The 19,371-nt window shown below is 47.8% G+C and overlaps 1 long non-coding RNA gene across 3 annotated transcripts; it reads right to left on the reverse strand.

Moving 5' to 3' along the window:
• Nucleotides 1-3,984: 3,984 nt before the first annotated feature.
• LOC133340406 (uncharacterized) lies at nt 3,985-16,203 on the reverse strand. 3 transcript variants are annotated; one of them, XR_009754900.1, is made up of 6 exons: nt 15,357-16,203; nt 14,730-14,847; nt 8,081-8,179; nt 6,332-6,438; nt 4,474-4,577; nt 3,985-4,235 (listed from the first exon to the last, which is right to left on the reverse strand). It is a non-coding gene; the product is annotated as an uncharacterized LOC133340406 (long non-coding RNA). The 3 variants fall into 3 exon arrangements; XR_009754898.1 differs by having other exon boundaries at nt 6,332-8,179; XR_009754899.1 differs by lacking the exon at nt 8,081-8,179 and having other exon boundaries at nt 15,357-16,198.
• Nucleotides 16,204-19,371: the final 3,168 nt, after the last annotated feature.

The following is a 19,371-nucleotide window of genomic DNA, read 5'->3' on the forward strand; positions in this document are numbered from 1 at the left end:
CGTGTAGCTGAGTGGGTGTTGGTCACCCGTGTAGCTGAGTGGGTGTTAGTCACCCGTGTAGCTGAGTGGGTGTTGGTCACCCGTGTAGCTGAGTGGGTGTTGGTCACCCGTGTAGCTAAGTGGGTGTTGGTCACCCGTGTAACGAAGTTGTAGCTGAGTGGGTGTCCGTCACCCGTGTAGCTAAGTGGGTGTTGGTCACCCGTGTAACGAAGTAGGGTGTTAGTCATCCGTGAAACTACAAGTTGGTGAAAATAAAGAGTGTGCTACCCGTGAAGTCGTCTCCTGCCGAGTTACTACTTTACACATATCCCTTACTCGCATTTACGACTCTTTGGATGCGTTAGGAGGGGCAACATTCTCCTCAATTTTGGATGTCATCAGGGTTTTGGCAAATATCCTTTGATAGTTCTAAATTAAATATAGCATTTAGGACACCTCAGGGACTTTGCCATTTTAATGTATTACTCATGGGTTTACTTACAGCGCTGGCGACATTTCAGAGACTCGTGGAATTGGTTGATAGCAGTACTACAATGGGAAATGTCTTATTATTTGGATGACGTCAGTTTTGGTTCCTCCTTCAAGGAGCACTTAGACTGAGACAGGTTTTCCTTAGAGTGCGTGCTGCCTGGCTTAAGCTCAAATCATCCAAATGTCACTTAGTTCAGTCATTCGTTCGTTATTTGGGACATTTCGTTAGTGCTGCAGGATTTGCCACAGACCTGAAGAAAACACTTTCCGTCAGGGAATGGCCGACACCAACTTCAGTTTCCGAGGTCAGGAGGTTTGTTGGCTTTGTGTCGTATTACCGCCGCTTCGTCCTGCAGTTTGCGAGCATTGCCAAGCCACTGCATGCACAGACTGCCAAAAACCAAAGGTTTAACTGGAGGGAGGCCAAGGAGAAGGCTTTCACTACCTTGCATGATCAGCTGACCAAGGCTCAGCCTCTAGCATACCGTAATTTTTATTTCTCGTTCATTCTTGACACTGATGTGAGTGATGTAGGCATCGAGGCGGTTTTGTCACAATTGCAGAATGGAGCAGAAGTGGTCATTGCCTATCGCAGTCACGCGCTGTCTCTGACCCAGCAACGCTAATGCGTAACCCACAGGGAACTACTGATGGTTGTCCACTTTGTACAGCAGTTCAGGCCGTATCTCTATGGACGACTATTCACAGTACACACAGACCATGCTGCACTTTAACATTCATTATGCATGGACCATCCATCGGGTCAGGTCGGTTGCTGGATGAAACAACTCCAGTTCAAGTACGATATTGTACACCTGAAATGATTGCGACACAATAATGCAGACGCACTATCACGGCTGCCACCTTTGGAATCCTGCTCATGTGAGTCGGGGGCAGGTCGTTATAGACAGTAGTCCTCTGGGAGTTCTGCTGTGCTTGCGCCGGTGTAGTCTATAGGGGACGGTCACACTATGATTGTCACGTAGCACTTACATGGGGAGAGTGGATCATGCTAGAATTAGCTGACAGTTCCTTGGGGCGAACACACCGCAAGGGGAGGTGTTATCAGAGCCGTACTTCATTGTGTGGCACGGATTGTTGATATATTGGGATAGCAAGGCTCAGAGGTTTTGTCTTGTAGTACCAGAAGCTCTGTGTCAATAACTATTCTATGAAATCCATTTTAACCGCATGGCACATCTGGGTCACCGAAAGACACTCTTAACCTTCAGACAGGACTATTGGTGGCGCATGTCGGCAGATTTGCAGAAATGGGTAGTGGGATGCTGGGAGTTCATTTGCCGAAAGCCACCTGCTCAACCCATAGACCACTCTTGCAGTCCATTGCAGTAAAATGGGTAAACGAGCTCGTTGCATTGGACATATTGGGCCCGTTTCAATGCACCACAAGGGGAACAAATATTTGTTGGTTGGTGTGGAATAAGCTACCCGCTGGCCCATGGCGTGGCGCTTACCTAATCAGACTGCTGCTTCGATTGTGGAAGCCTTTATCCAGGGGTATGTGTTGGACAAGAGATCACCGGCTCCTTACAGACCAAGGAAAACATTTTCCTCTAAACTACTAGAGGACATTTGTAACATACAGGGTACCAAGAAGGTCCGAACATCCCCTTACCATCCTCAAACGGATAGCATGGTGGAAAGACTGAATCGCACCTTGTCCAGTATGTTGTTTCAGATTACCAAAAAATTGGGACATGCACATACCAGGGGTACTGGCGGTTTACCGCCTGTCTCCACATGCATCCACATGATTCTCGCCGTTCTACTTAATGTACTGCAGAGAGCCAGAGCCATCAATTGACAGTAAATTAGTCCAACTTCCAAGCAAGTCTGTTTTTTGGCCGGTTGCTCTTCGCCTGCGCTTGCAGAGACTGCAGGAGGCTCATACGGCGGCTCTCGCGTCATGAGTGTCGGAGGTTGGCCTGTGCTACTCCGGTTCCCTTCAAGGTGGGGGACCTCGCATGGCTCCATTGTCCTCAGATTCCGATAGGCACGTCGCCAAAGTTGCATCGCCCTGGGAAAGGGCATGTGAACATTGCGGATCTACTAAGGCCTCAATGTGTGCACATTCAACTGGGATGTTAAAAAGCTGAGATTAGGAGCACTCCGTTTAAGAGTGTGCTCCTAATCTCAGCTCGTTACCTGTATAAAAGACACCTGGGAGCCAGAAATCTTTCTGATTGAGGGGGTCAAATACTTATTTCCCTCATTAAAATGCAAATCAATTTACAACATTTTTGACATGCGTTTTCCTGGATTTTTTTGTTGTTATTCGGTCTCTCACTGTTCAAATAAACCTACCATTAAAATTATAGACTGATCATTTCTTTTTCAGTGGGCAAACGTACAAAATCAGCAGGGGATCAAATACTTTTTCCCCTCACTGTATGTATTGCTCAGACACTTCTGCCGTGCCAAGTCATTTCTGTCGAACGTGTTTCCATAGTCGTTCAGCGTAAATGCACACTCATGGCGATGATTACCTTCAAATTGTCCTGGTCAATTGGGACACAAATCCTGGACATGCGGTGGTCAACATCGAAAGCTGTGTTATCTACGAGCGATTTCTTATAATCAAATGAAACGCAAGCAGTCTCTGCCAAGAAACAATGATCACCGATTCCTTAACGATCCAATCGCTGGGTCACATGGCTCTTCTTCTGTGCCGAGGGGGGGGAAGACAGCATGCACCTCGAGCCTCGTGAGCATTTGCGAACCCACATGGATGAGGAAAACACATCTCGGACGGGAGAAAGAAAACAAATTCAAAAACCAGACGCTTAGGCACCTCAAATGTCGCCGTGATACAAACCCCGAACCATTAATAACCTAAAAACCTCATCGTTTTGCGGAAAATTTCGTGTCTCACAAACAAGTTAAAAACTTTCAATCCAATGCATTCTTTATGACTGCCAATGCAATACATGAGGGCGCCTTCCTTTGCGCTTTGGGCAGGGCCCTTGTTGAATTGTAGATAGTTTTGAGGTTAAATACTGCTGCATTGAAATACAATGCTGGAGGTAATTTCGAGGCATGATCCAAACCCTACCTTCCCCATTTTGACCATACATGGCTATTGCGCATATCACTAACATGCCCTGTGAGTAGCACAACTTGTGCCGATTGGTGGAAGTGGTACTTCTGCATAGGTTTTTGCGGTTGTACAGCGCAGCTCTCCGACTTGTTTGCGGGTTGTGTGACTCTCTGTCGGTTAAAACTTCAGTTTATTCAGTCAAGGAAATTCAATTCTTGAAGAAACTCCTCCAGCACGGTATGACCCCGGAAATGCACGGGGGAGGTGAGAGTGGTGTTCGTCATGGCACACAGAGAGAGTGTTTCTAACTCCAGTGACACCACTAACTCAGGACTATGACTACTGCAGCAATGATGATGGAATGTGTGTATGGATGACGCTGTTTCCCGTCACAGTGGTGTTCTCAACAGCGAGAGACGCAGTTGAAAAAGCCGCTCACGTTGACACGAGGTAGGTGATGTTTGCAATGTTCTTTATATTATGATGACATCATCATCGCGATTGATGATGTGATTGTGAAGTGATGACGATAGAATTATGTGGCAGGGATGTTGAAAAAATGTGTGAAGTGATGACGATGCGGCACTATGGACACCAGCAGGAGGCAGCACAATAACCTGCATTGCTGTGCTGTAATATGCTCCCAACGTATACGCTTTCCCGTCTTCCAAAACTGCATCAATGACCAGCGTGCCACGGCATGTACCTGATGATAAATGATAAAAGTGATAATGCAACATTGATAATGCCAATGAGGCAATGGTGCCACGATAATGATGGCGATGGTGCTGATAATTTGAAGTCGTTTAGGTGTGAAGATCCATGATGAGCGAAAAATTTCCAATTCGGTGTAAACTCAGAATGGAACTCAGCTCCCCACTTCCCGGTGAATGCACCTTATCTCCCTACTCTTTTTTCCCTCCCCCCCAAACCTTCCCCCCTACCTCCAGCCGTAGTGACTGGCCCTTCGCACTGTGCTACTGGAGGAAGAGGATGCTGAATGCCATGGCAATGCATGCCACTCCCACATAAGCGCTCTTCCGCTCACCTGCACACACGCACACATACACGTACGTACATACATACACACATGTGCGTGCCAGCACACATGCACAGACACGTGCTTGAATGCACAAATGCAAGTACGCACACCAAAAAGATCCCCCGTATAGTTTTAACAGACTGTAGGAGCAAGTGGTGTTAGCAAGCCCCTATGAAGGTCGGGACGATACAGGAGAGAGTGGGTGGCCAGCACCACGCCCGGCTCCCTTTTTCTCCCTAGTGGTGATCTTTACTCCCTGCACCAGGTACTCATTTGAGGTTGAGTCGACCTAGGAGAGGCCCAAGACCAGTTCATATAATCGTCAATGATGTTGGCCATGGGCAGGAATTTAAATCAAGTCGCCGCGTTCATAGCACATCACGCTAACCACTACACAACCACTCCTCACAAGCACTAAAGAAAAATATCCCCCTATAGCTTTAAAAGACTGTTGGGTCAAGTGTTATAGCGAGCACCTATTAAGGCTGGCACGGCACATGAGGGGGTGAGTGATCAACACCACACCCAGCCGCCTTTGTCTCCCTAGTGGTGATGCTTACACATCACACCAAGTACTTATTTGAGGCTGAGTCGACCCAGGGGAGGCCCAGGATCGGTTCAGATAATCGTCAATGGTGTTGGCGGTGAGCGGGAATCGAACTCGGGTCGCTGGGTTTGTAGCACAGTACTAATCACTATACTACCGCTACCCATAAGTACAACAAAGAAAAAAACTAATATCCCTGTATAGCCTATAACAGATTGTAGGGGCAAGTGCTGTTAGCGAGCACCTATAAAGGCCGGCACGGCACACGAGGGGGTGGGTGGCCAACACCATGCCCGGCCGCCTTTTTCTCCCTCGTGGCAATGTTGACACATCGCACCGGGTCCTCATTTGAGGCTGAGTCGACCTGGGTTCGATTCCCGCTCATGGGAATCGAACCCGGGTTTGCCAGGTTCGTAGCGCAGCGTGGTAACCACTACACCACCGATACCCACAAGTACAAACACACACATGTGCAAGCACACACAGGCACGCAAATGCACGCGTAGTCACAGACTTGCATGCAGAACACTACAGATGCAAGCACTTATATGCACGCACATACTCGCACACATGCACGCACGCAGGCACATGCACGCACACACACACACGAGCATGAATAACTGGGCCAAGGGTCATGGAAGCGATCCATCTTTATGCTCCCAGAACCAGCTAGATGGTTCCAGAAGGGGGGCATGGCCAGGGTGGGGCCAGGCCCCGCTGGAAGGATAAAAGGGGGTGAAAGAGGGAGCTCGAGCTATCCGTGGTAATTGGGGTCGTCTCGTTATTGCTGTTTTTATTTAGACCTTCTCACTTATTGATGGTCTCAGCCCGATCACCAACGGCCACAGACACACACAAAAAAAACCCATAACGCAAAATTTTCCGCATTTAGTTTGGTTAAACTCCAGCTCTGAGAATCTAAATATTGGTATGACTGTCACATTAAGACACGTTACTCTCTATAAGCAGGGCGGGTAGAAAGGGGGTAAAGCCCCTTTATAGCTCCGCTCATTTCCTTTTTAGGACATGCCCCCTTCTTCGTTAGGCCCCGCCTATTTTTGTTTTGGCCCAATTCCCTCCTCCGGACACACAATTGGGCTTGTTTGGGAAGTTTTGGGCAGGGACAGTGGGGAGGGGGTGGGAATGGCTTCGCGACGACCAAAATCCCCCTTGCAGAAATGTAATAATAGATTTATATCCCCCTGCTGCTCACCCGGTCTTGTTGTGGTCGAGCATGGAGGGGAAGAGCGCCTGCACGTACGCGCATGTGCACACTAGCAGCAGCATCGTCAGCAGCACCGAGAAGTTAAACATGGCTAACTGGAGGGAAGGAGGGGCAGATGGGAGAGACACGAGGAATTTCACTTGTTAAATCGGGTGGTGGCAAAACGGTCAGGCAGAAGCATGTCAGTCACTTGTTGAAAAATATTTAATGGTTCAAATCTGGCAGGCCACCCTGTTTAACGCTGCAGGCATTATAATCCCGAACTGCTACGCGCCGTTTGCTTTACAGTGGAGGTTTCAGATTCAACTGACATCATTTGAAATTAGTAGGCCAATGAGTGCCAGCATCATAGTGAAAATTTACCATTTTAGTAAACTTACCTCGAACACAAAGCAACATTGCCCCCTACTGTGAAACTACTGGAGACTGTGTGGAAAACAGCAGCACCTAACTTTGTGTTGCTTGCCTTGTGCTATGAAAGCACCAATACAAAATGTACTGAATTATTATTCATTGCAACACTCAAACAGTGACCAACAGTATGTATATGACCATTTGAGGACTGTTTTGAAAAAAGACGTGATACACCACAACATCCAGAAAGTAGAGGCTTGTGTTAATAGTAGATGGATTCAGTAAATCTAAGCGGTGGATTTGCAAGTCCACCGTTTATAGTAAATTAAGTGGATAATAAAAAGTGAATAAGGTTTGTTATTATTTTTACTTGTCTTTCACGACCAATTTTATAGAATTCCCTCTGATTGGTTGCTTGGTCGCTGTGACATCACGCACTGCAACCAATCGGCGTGTTCGATGGGACTCGTTAACAACAGGACCCTGCGGGGTGGGCTGGTAGGACCGAATAACCAAAGAATATAAACATAATGTATTATTACACTTGTTTAGCCAGGAAAGCCCCATTGAGTCTAAAGGTTTTTGTAGGGTCCTGCCAAGTGTTTGCAGTAGGGGGCGATGTTGCTACACCGAATCAGACGATACGAAGGGACAGTGTGAGGCCTAGTTCTAGGCTTTAGGCCTAGCTGTAGGCGTTAGGCCGCTGTGAGTTTATTTTTAATTTAAATGTTTTAATTATTTATGTAAAAGCTTTAAATGAAAATGTTTCTATTTAAAAACATCAGGGAATGTAACATTGTTAAACATTAACTCCCTTTCACACACGCGGGGGTACGATACGAAGGAAGAGTTTGAGGCCTAGGTCTAGGCTTTAGGCCTAGCTGTAGGCTTTAGGGCGCTGTGAGTTAAATTTTCATTTAAAAGTTTTAATTAAAAGCTATCTCAGGGAATTATAAGGGAATGTTACACTTGTTTAGCCAGGAAAGCCTCATTAATTTAAATGTTTTAATTAAAAGCTATCTGAGGGAATTATAAGGGAATGTTACACTTGTTTAGCCAGGAAAGCGTCACTGAGTCTAAAGGTTTTTGTAGGGTCATGCCAAGTGTTTGCAGTAGGGGGCGATGTTGCTACACGGACGGACGGACGATATAATCTATTGTAGGCTGGTCCACTTCGTTCCTACCAGTATAATTTTTTTACGTAATTTTATACTTAGCATCATCACACAGGCTGGGTCGCTGCTTGCTGAGCAGTACGGCACGTTTCCATGCCCTGTAAACGTGATGATACAAATTTATCATAATAAAATAAAGATTAGACACCTTATCCGTGCAATAATTAATAATCCTGTGCTGCATAATGCTACATTATTTGCAACTCACCGTCAGCCAGTCCCCGCCTTACGAACGGGTTCTGTTCCAGAGGCCCGTCCATTGGTCCAACTGATCGTACGTTGACACACTCATTGCACTAAATCCCCACTTACAAAAACACGTAGATTACACATTTCGTGAAAAAATGTTCAATACAACTTGCAAACGCCTACTCACACTGGCGAAATGAACTGCCGAACTACTTGGTTTGGCTGAGCGATCCTCCGCCAGCTGTAATGAGTCCTAAGATCACCGCTGGGGGTGTGTGTTAAGACTGTGTGTATGCACATGCGTGTGTGTGTATGTGTTTTGTGTACGTCCGGCAAAACAACGCCCTACCTCCTCGTTGGTACCGGATGGGAATGCTGTGGTGAGCAGTGCTATGGGGGAGGGCCAATTTCAATTGACCATTACCCTCATGGCATTTGTAGCAACCACAGCGGCCAAAGGGGGCTCTGGACAGTGCTGGTAACCCCTCCACATTCAATTAATTTCTACAAAAACAATCTCCAACTAAGCTTGTGCTGGAGGCCCTGGGGGGACAGGCATCTATGACGTCTCCTGGCCAAACCCCATTTGGCGGAGCCAAGAGATTGAATACCCTTGGGGTTCCTCCAGAAACAACAAAAAGTCACTACGGGTAACCCAGTTGAATGTTTGAATGCTCACTGCGGAGGAGAGGCTGCCACTCCTCTGTCGGGAGCTGGACTGGTACCGCCTGGACCTCTGTGATCTTCTAGAGGTCCGGTGGACTGGCTCTGGCTCCTGCCACTATGAGGGGTGGACAGTCCTCTACTCGGGGCTGGAGACTGCCAAATAACAGGGAGTGGCTCTTTTTCTGAACAATAGAATAAAGGCGGTGTGGGAGCATCAGGGTGAGGTGTGGGTAGCTGTAATCCTCAGGATATTTTGGGTTTGCCTTCCCATTAACCAGAGGCGAGGAGTGGTGGTCGTGGTTACTTATGCCACCACTGAAGATAAACATCAGTAGAGGGATTCTATGACATCCTGTTTCAGATGCTAGCTAAAGTGGCCCCTCAAGATAGAGTAATCCTGTTGGGTGAATGCATGGGCCAGATCAGCTCAATAACAATGGTAGGAAGCTGCTAGATTTTTGGGCAGCCCATGGGCTTGAAATTACCAACACGCTGTTCCGGCATCGGCACATCCATACAACATCATGGATGCATGCCGAGTCCAAGCAAGAACATCTGCAGGACTATATAGTGATGGAACAGTGGATGCGGGCCCATGTCCTTGACACCAGGACCTACCGTGGAGCTGATCTGCCCACTGACCAACGACTTGTCATCTGTAAGATGTGCCTGCCATTCTTCCACTCCGGTGGTGGGTGTACAACCAGGACCCCATTCAAACCCATATTGGCCTGGTCTCAGCTAGCTGATGAAAGTTGCAAGCGAGAATATCGTCATTGCTTGCAGCTGAGGTTAGCATCGTCCCCCACTCCTCCTGATGTCGAGGGGATATGGGCGAGGTTTCGGACTGTGGCTCATGCAGCTGCAATGGCTGCGTTGGGTACATGGTCCAGACCTCCCCAGAGACCCTGGCTGACAGAGGTGTTAAGGCTGGCTGAGAAAAAGCAACAGGCCCACTCATTGTCTACAGCATCCCACGTCAGAGAATGAGGAGGCTGACCACAGCCTTCGCTAGGGGGTTCGGAGAGCCATGAGATGCTACAAGGATGGGTGGTGGTCGTGGATTGCTGAGGAGATGGAATCTGCCCCAGTGGCCCGCGATCAAAAATCGCTCTTTAATTCCATCAAAAAAGTAACTTGCAGCACCACACCTATTACCATCATCAGGGGAAAGAACAGTGATCCAATCTCTGACCCCCAGACACAGGTTTGCAGATTTGCTGAGCATTTCTGTGAGGTCTTGGGGGAGGGGAAATCCCTCAGCCTGGAAAACATCATGGGGCAACGTGGGGATGACCCTGCTGAAGCTGCAGTGCCTCAAATATTGGAAGAAGTAGTCACCCCCTGTCAGTGACTGGCTGAGGTGCCATCTTTTGAGGAAGTGCTGAAGGCGATCCAGAGTCTGAGACCAGGAAAGGCACCAGGCAGAGATGATCTCCCAAGCGAAATGCTGATGGAGGGTGGTGTTTGTGCACAGACTGCCCTACATTACATCATAATAAGTCTGGACCACTGGATGGGTTCCGCAGGATTGGAAGGATACCCTGTTGGTCCCCCTCTTTAAGAAGGGGGACCATACAGACTGCAATAACTACAGGAGCATCTCACTCCTCAGTGTGCCGGGAAAGATTCCTGGCAGAGATTATTCAACATCGCCTTGCCAGGCACACTGAGGAGAGGCTTGCAGAGCCCCAATGTGGTTTCAGGAAAGGGCGGTCCTGCACTGATGCAATATTTCTGTACGTCTGCTGCAGCAGAGGTGTAGGAAATTCCAACAAGACCTACATCTCTGCTTTATTGACCTGCTCAAGACCTATGATACCATCAGTCGGCCTGGGCTCTGGGTTGTTCTTTGTGCTTTCGGAGTCCCTGACTCTCTGCTCCCGATCATTAAGGACCTTCATGATGGTTAGTGGGCCCAGGTAAACTACATGGCCGCGAGTTGAAGCCATTCCCTGTTCACCTTGGGGTGCGACAGGGATGTCCTCTGGCTCCCACATTTTAAAAAATCTATTTCGACCACGTAGTTCATGAAGCCTTTGATGGTTGTACCAGAGAAATTTACATCTGGTACAGATACAATGGAAGGCTGATCAATGCCCAGATGCGGTCTAGGGATGGCTCCCTATTGGTCAAACATGTTACATATGCCGGTGATCTGGTAATTGCTGCTCACTCAGAGGAGTATTTGGAGGTGCTGCTGCTGAACCTGGAGCGTGCCACTAAGAGGTGGGACCTTACCATCAGCCCAACCAAAACTAGCACCTGCCTGGGTTTTTTGTATCATCAGACACTCCACCCCCACAACTCCCAATTGGTGATGGGGCAGTTGTGGAGAGAGTGGAGAGTTTCCCATACCTGGATAGTGTGCTCATGACCGGCCCTGGTTTGATAGCAGAGGTCTCACTCCGAATCAGTTGAGCAGCATTCTTTTCTTCGGTTGCGCAAAACTGTGTGGAAGCTACATGGTCTGTTGCTCCACACAAAACTTCAGATCTTCTCGGCCATAGTCATGCCCTCCCTTCTCTACGCTTGCGAAGTGAGAACCCCCTAATGGAACATCTTCGCCGGTTTGAAATATTTAGGCTGGCCTGCCGACGGTTGATCCTGGGTTTAACCAGGCTGGATTGTGTGAGGAGCTAAAAAATTCTTGAAAGATCTGGACCAAGTCCTATCAGTGAGCTCCTCCGGAAGGCAAGGCTGCGTTAGCTGGGTCATGTCGCCTACATGCCCAGCCATCGCATGCATAAGCAGCTTTTGTTCGGCCAGATAAAGGGGACTTGCCGATGACTGGTACCAGCAGTGTCAAGATCGGCCTCTGTTGAGGAAACTCGTAAAGGATGCTACTGGGCAGTTGGAGGCAGTCGCCCTCCAACAACAATGGAGGGCAGAGGAACGACGCTCACAACAACGAGCAGAGCGACGGGGTGGCTAAAACACAGCAAGTTGGCACAGTAGGGGGCACAAGTGGTGCATCGGCCAGTCATCTTAGTCAGTCGACCCATGGCACCTGGGGGGTCTGCTCCGTCACCTCCTTTTAACGGGCGTTCGACACTTCACGTGGCTTCAACATGCACATAGCCTGGCACAAGCGCCGTAGTGATGTCACGGGCAATTAGTGGCGAACAGCGGTTGTTGTTGCTGTTTATGTATGTGTGCTAAGAACGATAGTGTAGCAGTTAGTGCGCTGCGCTACGAACCCAGCCACCCGAGTTCGATTCCCCCCCACGCCCAACCCCAGTGACGACTATCTAAACCGGTCCTGGGCCTCCCCGAGGCCCACTCAGCCTAAAATGAATACCTGGTGCAGTGTGTAAACATTGTCCCTAGAGAGACAAAGGCGGCTGAGCGTGGTGCTGGCCACTCACCCCCCCCGTGTGTGCCATTCCTGCCTTCAGATGTGCTGCTCGCTAACAGCACTTGCGTCAGGAGCGGTAGTGTAGCGGTTAGTGCTACACTGAGTTAAAAACCTGCCAAGCCGAGTTACATTCCCGCACACGACCACCACCAGAGATGATTATCTGAATAGGTCCTGGGCCTCCCCTAAGTCGACTCAGCCTCAAGTAAGTACCTGGTGCGGTGTATAAACATCACCACTGGGGAGACAAAGGTGGTCAGGCTTGGTGCTGGCCACCCACTTTTGTGTGCAGTGCTGGCCTTCATTAGATGCTACTCGCTAATAGCACTTGCTCCAACAGTCTGTTAAGGCTATATGGGGGATGTTTGTATTTGTGTGCATGTTAAAGTGTGTGTGCCTTAACAGCTATGACAATTATCCCCTAGGACCTAGGTCGACTTAGGCTCAATTGCATACCTGCTGTGGTGTGTAAACAACGCCACTGGCAATACAAAGGCGCCATTCTGGCCTTCAGATGTCCTGCTTGCTAACAGCACTTTCCACAACAGTCTGTTAAGATTAAACGGGCGATCTTTGTCTTTTTGTGCGCGTGTGAAAATAAGTGTGTCTGTATATCTTCTGAACAGACCCCTTTCATAAATTGGAAACTGCCCAAATCCTCAGGGAAATTCCACGGGTTCCTGCTAGTATGATTCATAATGGATGTTTGGATAAGATCGTGAAAGTAAAATGTGTGTCGTACACCCTCTTCCACCCGATACAGCTAATTAATATGTGAACAAACTTGCCACTTTATTACTGCTTCAGCACACGAGGATGCTGGAGAGCAGCTCACAACATTTAACAATTGGTTACGACGTTTCGTTGGTAGTTACAACCAGCATTATCAGGCAGCGACGTGGATTACTGAGTTTATCCTTGACACCCCCCCTCATTTGTTAATTTAACTTCACACTGCATTCACTTGAGGTGGTCCAAACAGATCGGCCACGTTCCAAGTCCGGATAATTTGTTCATAGGCCTTAGGGGTTATAGTCTTGCTGTTCTTAACAGTAAACATATTTCTGTTTGTATGTTCTTCCCCTGCAAATCTGATATTTATTTTGTTTATACATAAACAAAGAGACGAATGCTACTTTAATTAATTTGCTTGACTGTAACAGTACATAAGCTTATTGAATGCAAATGACGAGATATTACGTTCAAGTATTAATTAATTTAATGACAATGGGACTAAAATGTAAAAATAGGTAAAAATAAGTATTTCAATACACACACTTTTATTTTCACTACAAGGTTGAAAATTAATCATTTTGACTACAGAATTAATCAAATTGTATCTTCTAAAATTAGGTGGCTTGCATAAAGAAAAGTAAACATATCCAAAGGAAGCCACCCACTTTTACTCTTTGGTTCTTTCGGTAAAGTTATGTAGAAAGAAAATAAATTAAATAATAGAATACGACGTTTCGATTGCAACACAAGCAACCGTCATCAGGTAGAACTAAATTTGAGAGAGACAAAACACAGACACGGAGACACACAGACAGACACACAAGCAGAGAGAGACAACACAAGAGACACACAGAGAGAGGCACTCAACATCGACACACAGAGACCCAATGCCTCTGTCGAGGCCTTAAATAGAATGAGGGGGGGAGGGGGCAGAGAGAGAGGTGGGTCTGCTGGAGCAGCTGCTGGAGCAGAGAAATTAGCATGTTAATGAAATACCCAACAAGACTGGTACATTTTAGATAGAGTTGTGTGGAAATCCACCCCGAAGCGACCGAGCGAGAGAAAGCGAATGGACCTATGAGAGCCTGGTAAATTTATGAGAAATAGGCCGTTTGAGAAAACAAACTTAGCTCATAATTGGTTTTTTACCCTTCTATCTGGCAACAAAACTGACACCTTTTTACAAGGAGTCATGTTTGCATAGACCGCAATACCTGCAGTCATAATACAAACAAAAGAACATAACTCTGATGTGCACTGTCCTTGAAGTTGATTGGTCCACACCCGAGACAGCTTTCCTTAGAGCCTAGTCTCACATGGGTTGGACCAGATGACGCCAAAAGGCGCCTTTTGGCGTCATCTGGTCCAACCCATGTGAGACTAGGTCTATGCAAACATGTCTCCTTGTAAAAAGGTGTCAGTTTTGTTGCCAGATAGAAGGGTAAAAAAACAATTATCATATTTTTGCTGGCAAATGAGGTTCCCATAGTGTAAACTTAGCTCACTTTTAATTAGTCTGGGGTCAAAATTATGTACGGTATTTTCTACTTTGGAGTGCAAATAAAAGCGTGTGCATTAAAAAACTAGCTTTTTTATATATAATTATCAAGGCTTTAAGACCGAAACAGGATGATTCCTCCACAACTTTGGCTGTTACTTGACGAGGCTGGTTGTAATTACCGGCGAAACGTCGTACTCGAATTGTAAATGTTGTGGGTTTACTCTCCATCACACAGGTGTGCTGAACTAGTAACGAATTGGCATATTTTGTTTACATGACAAACCTTACTAATTGGCTGTCAATTATTAACCCAAAACAAAACCTCTAATATGGATCAAGGATGTATATAAGACACGAATATTCATTTTAATAGCGTAAGCACGTAATGTGAGCTTCAAAGTTACTCACGAGCTCATGAACACGACATCGCCTACATGTACAGCACTTGCCAATCCACTGCTGGATGAGGGCCTCCCCACGCTGCTGCGGGCGGGCCGCAGGTGATGTTTGGCCATACTTCACCACGCTGGTCAATGGGGTTTGGCGAATGCGAATACAATCACAATCAAGCAATTGACAGTTAACGCGACTTCATAACAGCGACCGTAGCTATTGACTGGGAAAACTCTCACGCACTGACCATCTGTGTGCAATCTAATAACCAACATTTAAACATCAACACTTGCACGCGAGCTGATTTTACTGAACTAATTTTCAACAACTAAAGCATTCAACTATAACGACAACAAAAAAAATACTAAGTAAAAACTGCCACGTATGCAGGCCCGAGACGGCGAGGGCGACCTCGACTAGCGGCTTTGGCCGCACGAGTTGAAAGGCAACGCGGCCACCGCGACAGTACCAATGGTAGGCCTCGATATCTGCCAGGCCGCAGACATCGGTCTGTGTTTTAAGCAAAATTAAATTAACTTAAAACTAAGTTTACGCGCTAATAGAGGCGGCGATGGCTGCACTCGGGTGATTAAACTGTTAAAGGTTTTAAATAAACGTGGGTATGCGGGTATGGCCGTGTACCATAGAGCTGGTGGTGATGAGGCAGGAGACGGCAGTCGCAGCCACTCGGGGACGAAACGGTGAGAGTTGAGGACTTTAATAAGTTTAACTCTACAGAAGCAGCACAGTCCTCTCATCTCACTCTGCCTACTTTCAGCTCACTCTACCTCTCCCCTGTCATATCACTCTCCCCTCTCATCTCACTCTCCCCTCTCATCTCACTCTCCTACCTCTCATATCACTCTACCGCTCCCCTCTCATCTCATTCTCATATCACTCTACCTCTCCTCTCATCGCACTCTACCTCTGTCATCTCACTCTACCTCTCCCCTCTCATTGTACTCTCCTGCACTCTCCTACCTCTCTCCCTTATCCCTTATCATCTCACTGCCTCCTTTCAGTTCACTCTACCTCTCCCCTCTCACCTCACTTTCCCAGCTTTAACCCAAAAACCTCTATTACGGTTATATTGTATTATTAATATAACATCTGTGCAAACACGCTTTGTGTTTTATTATTTACTGCTGGATGATGGCCTCCCCGTTACGTGTGAGTCATGGAGGTTGTTTTGCCATACTTCACCACTCAATTAAATTATTACGATATAATTGAGATATTTCATCTGCTAAATTATTTGATAATTTTGTGCTCTTCAGATCGGGTTTGCCACCTGTGAAATTGAATCTGTGTTCGGGTGGGAGGAATCGATTTGTAATAAATTGTGGTTGTGGTAGTAGGCTGTACAAAGATGTAGGAGTTCGTCCAGACATTACTACTCTACTTAGTGCCCAGAGCGCTCCCTCCTCTCCATCTCAGCAGCGCGGCCTTGCTGGCTTCCAGGGTCAACTGCAAGTTCCCCCCGGTAAGGTGATGCTCAGGTAAGAAGATCGATGAACACGAGGAGGGGGACGCAAAGCTCTGACCATCCTGACTGTGAATGCAAGTGCGTGATGTCGAACCGCACCCTCTTTTACAGGTACAACACCTGGGGTATGGGTTGACCTTCCATGAGAAATGTCTCTCTGCGCGCCAAACCCGTTTGGCGAGATATACTGTAGATTAATTAATGATGCTGCCAAGGTGTAAAACAAAAAGTAGTTATGAAGGCAAAATGAATGGGTACAATACAACGCGTGTGTAAACATGCCGGTTGTTTTTACAGCCCATTGTCAATCCACTGCTGGATGAAGGCCTCCCCATTACGTGTAAGTTATGGGGGTTGTTTTACAACACTTCACTACTTTAGTCAGTTTAATTAGATGTTTGTAATTCAAATGTTTCACCTGGGAAATTGTGGATTATTTCATCTTCGGGTTTTATCTGGGAAATGAAAACTGTGCTAAATAATAGGTATTCATGTGTACTGAGATCTGGTTTTATTCTGTTGTACTTTGTCACAGTACACTGCATAGTGTTGATTGACCTAGACTGACTGAGAAGCATGTCCCAGCTTGGGCTACAGTGGAAAAAATGTGTAATGGTTCATATCAGGGAGACAGAGACTTCTTAGAGGCAACACGTTTATTTAACAATAAAGCCCTAACCACGAAGGGGTATATCTGCCCCTTCACCAGCTACCCTCGGGAGGTATCTCCTCCGGGCTAGCTAACCCTCGCTCACACGGGGTCTCTATCTCGGACCGGACCCCAGGTGGCATCCGGGTCTTGTAGTCGGGAAAGTCTTCTCCAGGTGATGGCTTCGGTCTTGATTCTTGCAACAGCCAGCCGGACCTCTTCAGGGCTCCGGCTTATATTTCCCGTGGCGGGGCTTACTCCGCCCCTAGCCACGCCCCCCTTCTCGAGCCTTCGAGAGGGTCCTGGTCCCGTGGTCCCCCAGCCCCCTCTTTGGGGCCCCCGGACCAGTACCTCCAGTCACCAGGCGTCCGGGTTCACATGGACTGCCATGGCCCCATGTACCCCTGCAACGTCCCTGGCACTCTCGCCCCATAACCTCCAGAGGCTGGCACTGCACATGGAGTGCAGTGCCATCCATCCTTGATCTTCGATCTCAGCCGGCCCCCGCTAGGGCCGGTACTGCATTCCCACTGCAGTGCTGTAGATGGTGTGAGCGGCGTGTGTCGTGCCACTACAGATGGTAACCACATGTTATCTATATATATAAAAGGGAAATTTGTGAATATGTGTGTCTGTTCGACATTCAACAAACTTGAAATTTGGCATGTGGGTAACTTCCAGACTGTACACAATGAAAAAAGTATAAAAGTAGACTTTTATATTTGGGGGGGGGGGGGGGGGGGTTGGGCACAATAATGCATGTAATATTTTGCACGGCAAGTGAGCGGTGAGGTCACATCTGTGATGTCACCCGCATGCAGAAGCGTTACGCAGTGTGCCTGCTGACGTCATGCATCCCCCCCAAACCCTCTGCGTAGGCCATGTATTAATCCAAGACGGGTAGTAAAGCTAGTCCCAGATAATTAATCGGATTCCAGTGTTGTCCCCGTTCTGCTGTAATATGCACTAATGCCTGCTTTTTTGACACATAAAATACAGACTGATTGAATTGAGTTAGCCATGTCTGAATGCCTTGGGGACTACAATACTGTAGGTTAGTCGCTCGCACGCACGACGTAGTTCTGTTCACTCAATCGCGTTATATCCAATGCGCATCCGCGTTATAAAAAACAATTGTTCCCTAATATATTCATCGTGTTATATCCCATTCACGTTATGGAAACACGCCTTATAGGAGAACAGGCTGTATGTTAAATGTCTTTTGCAAGAGCTTTCTCCAGTATGCATGGAATTCTGAGGACACTTCTTTTTCCAACCCAATCCAAAAAACAGACTTAAAGTACTTAAAGGAATTGGATAAACATATTAACCTCGCCTTTTGCCCATATTGCATCCATTCGTGTGAAATTTTTAATGGCGCGGTGACACAAACCTATTACATTTTAAGGATATAATCCCTTGTTTATCATGACGCCCTTTCTACATCTATGTCTCAATAGCATTACGGAGATCGCGTGACGTGAGGGTTCTGCCTTTGTAGTGAGGGTTGTAAGTTGACGCCGAGGAGGGAGGAGGAGGCACCTCGGCCCCCCCATGTGGAGTGACGTCAACCGCTAATTATTAGGAGGTTGTCACCTGATTATGATTATTGAGGGGGGCTGTTCGATGTGGAGTTACGTCACCTGCTCATGATTATTAATGAGGGGGGAGGGTGATCAATGTGGAGTGACGTCACTGCTTATGATTATTAATGAGGAGGGGTCCATGTGGAGGATGTAACCTGTGCATGATTATTAATGAGGGGAGCTGGTCGACATGGAGGGACGTCATGAGCAATGCACACAGGCACAACTATACAATGCAATATAACACAACAAAATCAATTGCGCGGCCTGCCCGGGTCTCCAGCCAGCGTCCCGTAACAGCCCGGACATCCACAGGCAGCAGATGACCGTGGCGGCTCCCTCCTTCGAAGGCCCTCTCGTCGCGGTCCCTGGTTTGGTGGCGCCGGTGTCGCCTTGCCTGGTGCCGCTGTCTCTCCGGCCCCCGAGGCCCCCGGTCGTGCCGCCGCTCCGTCAGGCCTCACATGGGGCGCTGTAGGTGACAAGGGAACATAGGGCACCGAACCCCCTGCCGGTCGGCGTGTGGTGGTCGGCGACCTTGGCCTGGGTAAGGATGATGATGATGATGATGATGTTGGCGGTGATGTTGGTGGAGATGATGGTGGAGAGATGTATGGTTTGAGGCGGGTGGGGTGTACAAACCATCGTCGCTTACCCAGTTGGACCTGGACGCACTGCGGTCGGAGTGCTTTAATGACCTCGACCGGCCCTTTCCAGGGTCGGTGCAGCTTTGGTGAGAGGCCAACCGGCACCTGAGGACGGTGTAGCCATGTCTGGTCCCCGACTTTAAAGGGCTTGGCTGTCACTGTCCTCTCCCGTATCCGTACATTACTCTCTTGGCTCGTGGCCGATGCGGCCTCGGCTGCTTGGCGGGCCTCTCTCAAATAATTGAGGGAGGTCTTTAGTGCCTTCGGCCATGCGTCAGCTCTTGCGGGAATG

This window comes from Lethenteron reissneri, chromosome 2 (assembly GCF_015708825.2).
Source record: "Lethenteron reissneri isolate LAM-NWPU_2019-01 chromosome 2, ASM1570882v1, whole genome shotgun sequence".
In the NCBI taxonomy this organism is placed as follows: Eukaryota; Metazoa; Chordata; class Hyperoartia; order Petromyzontiformes; family Petromyzontidae; genus Lethenteron; species Lethenteron reissneri.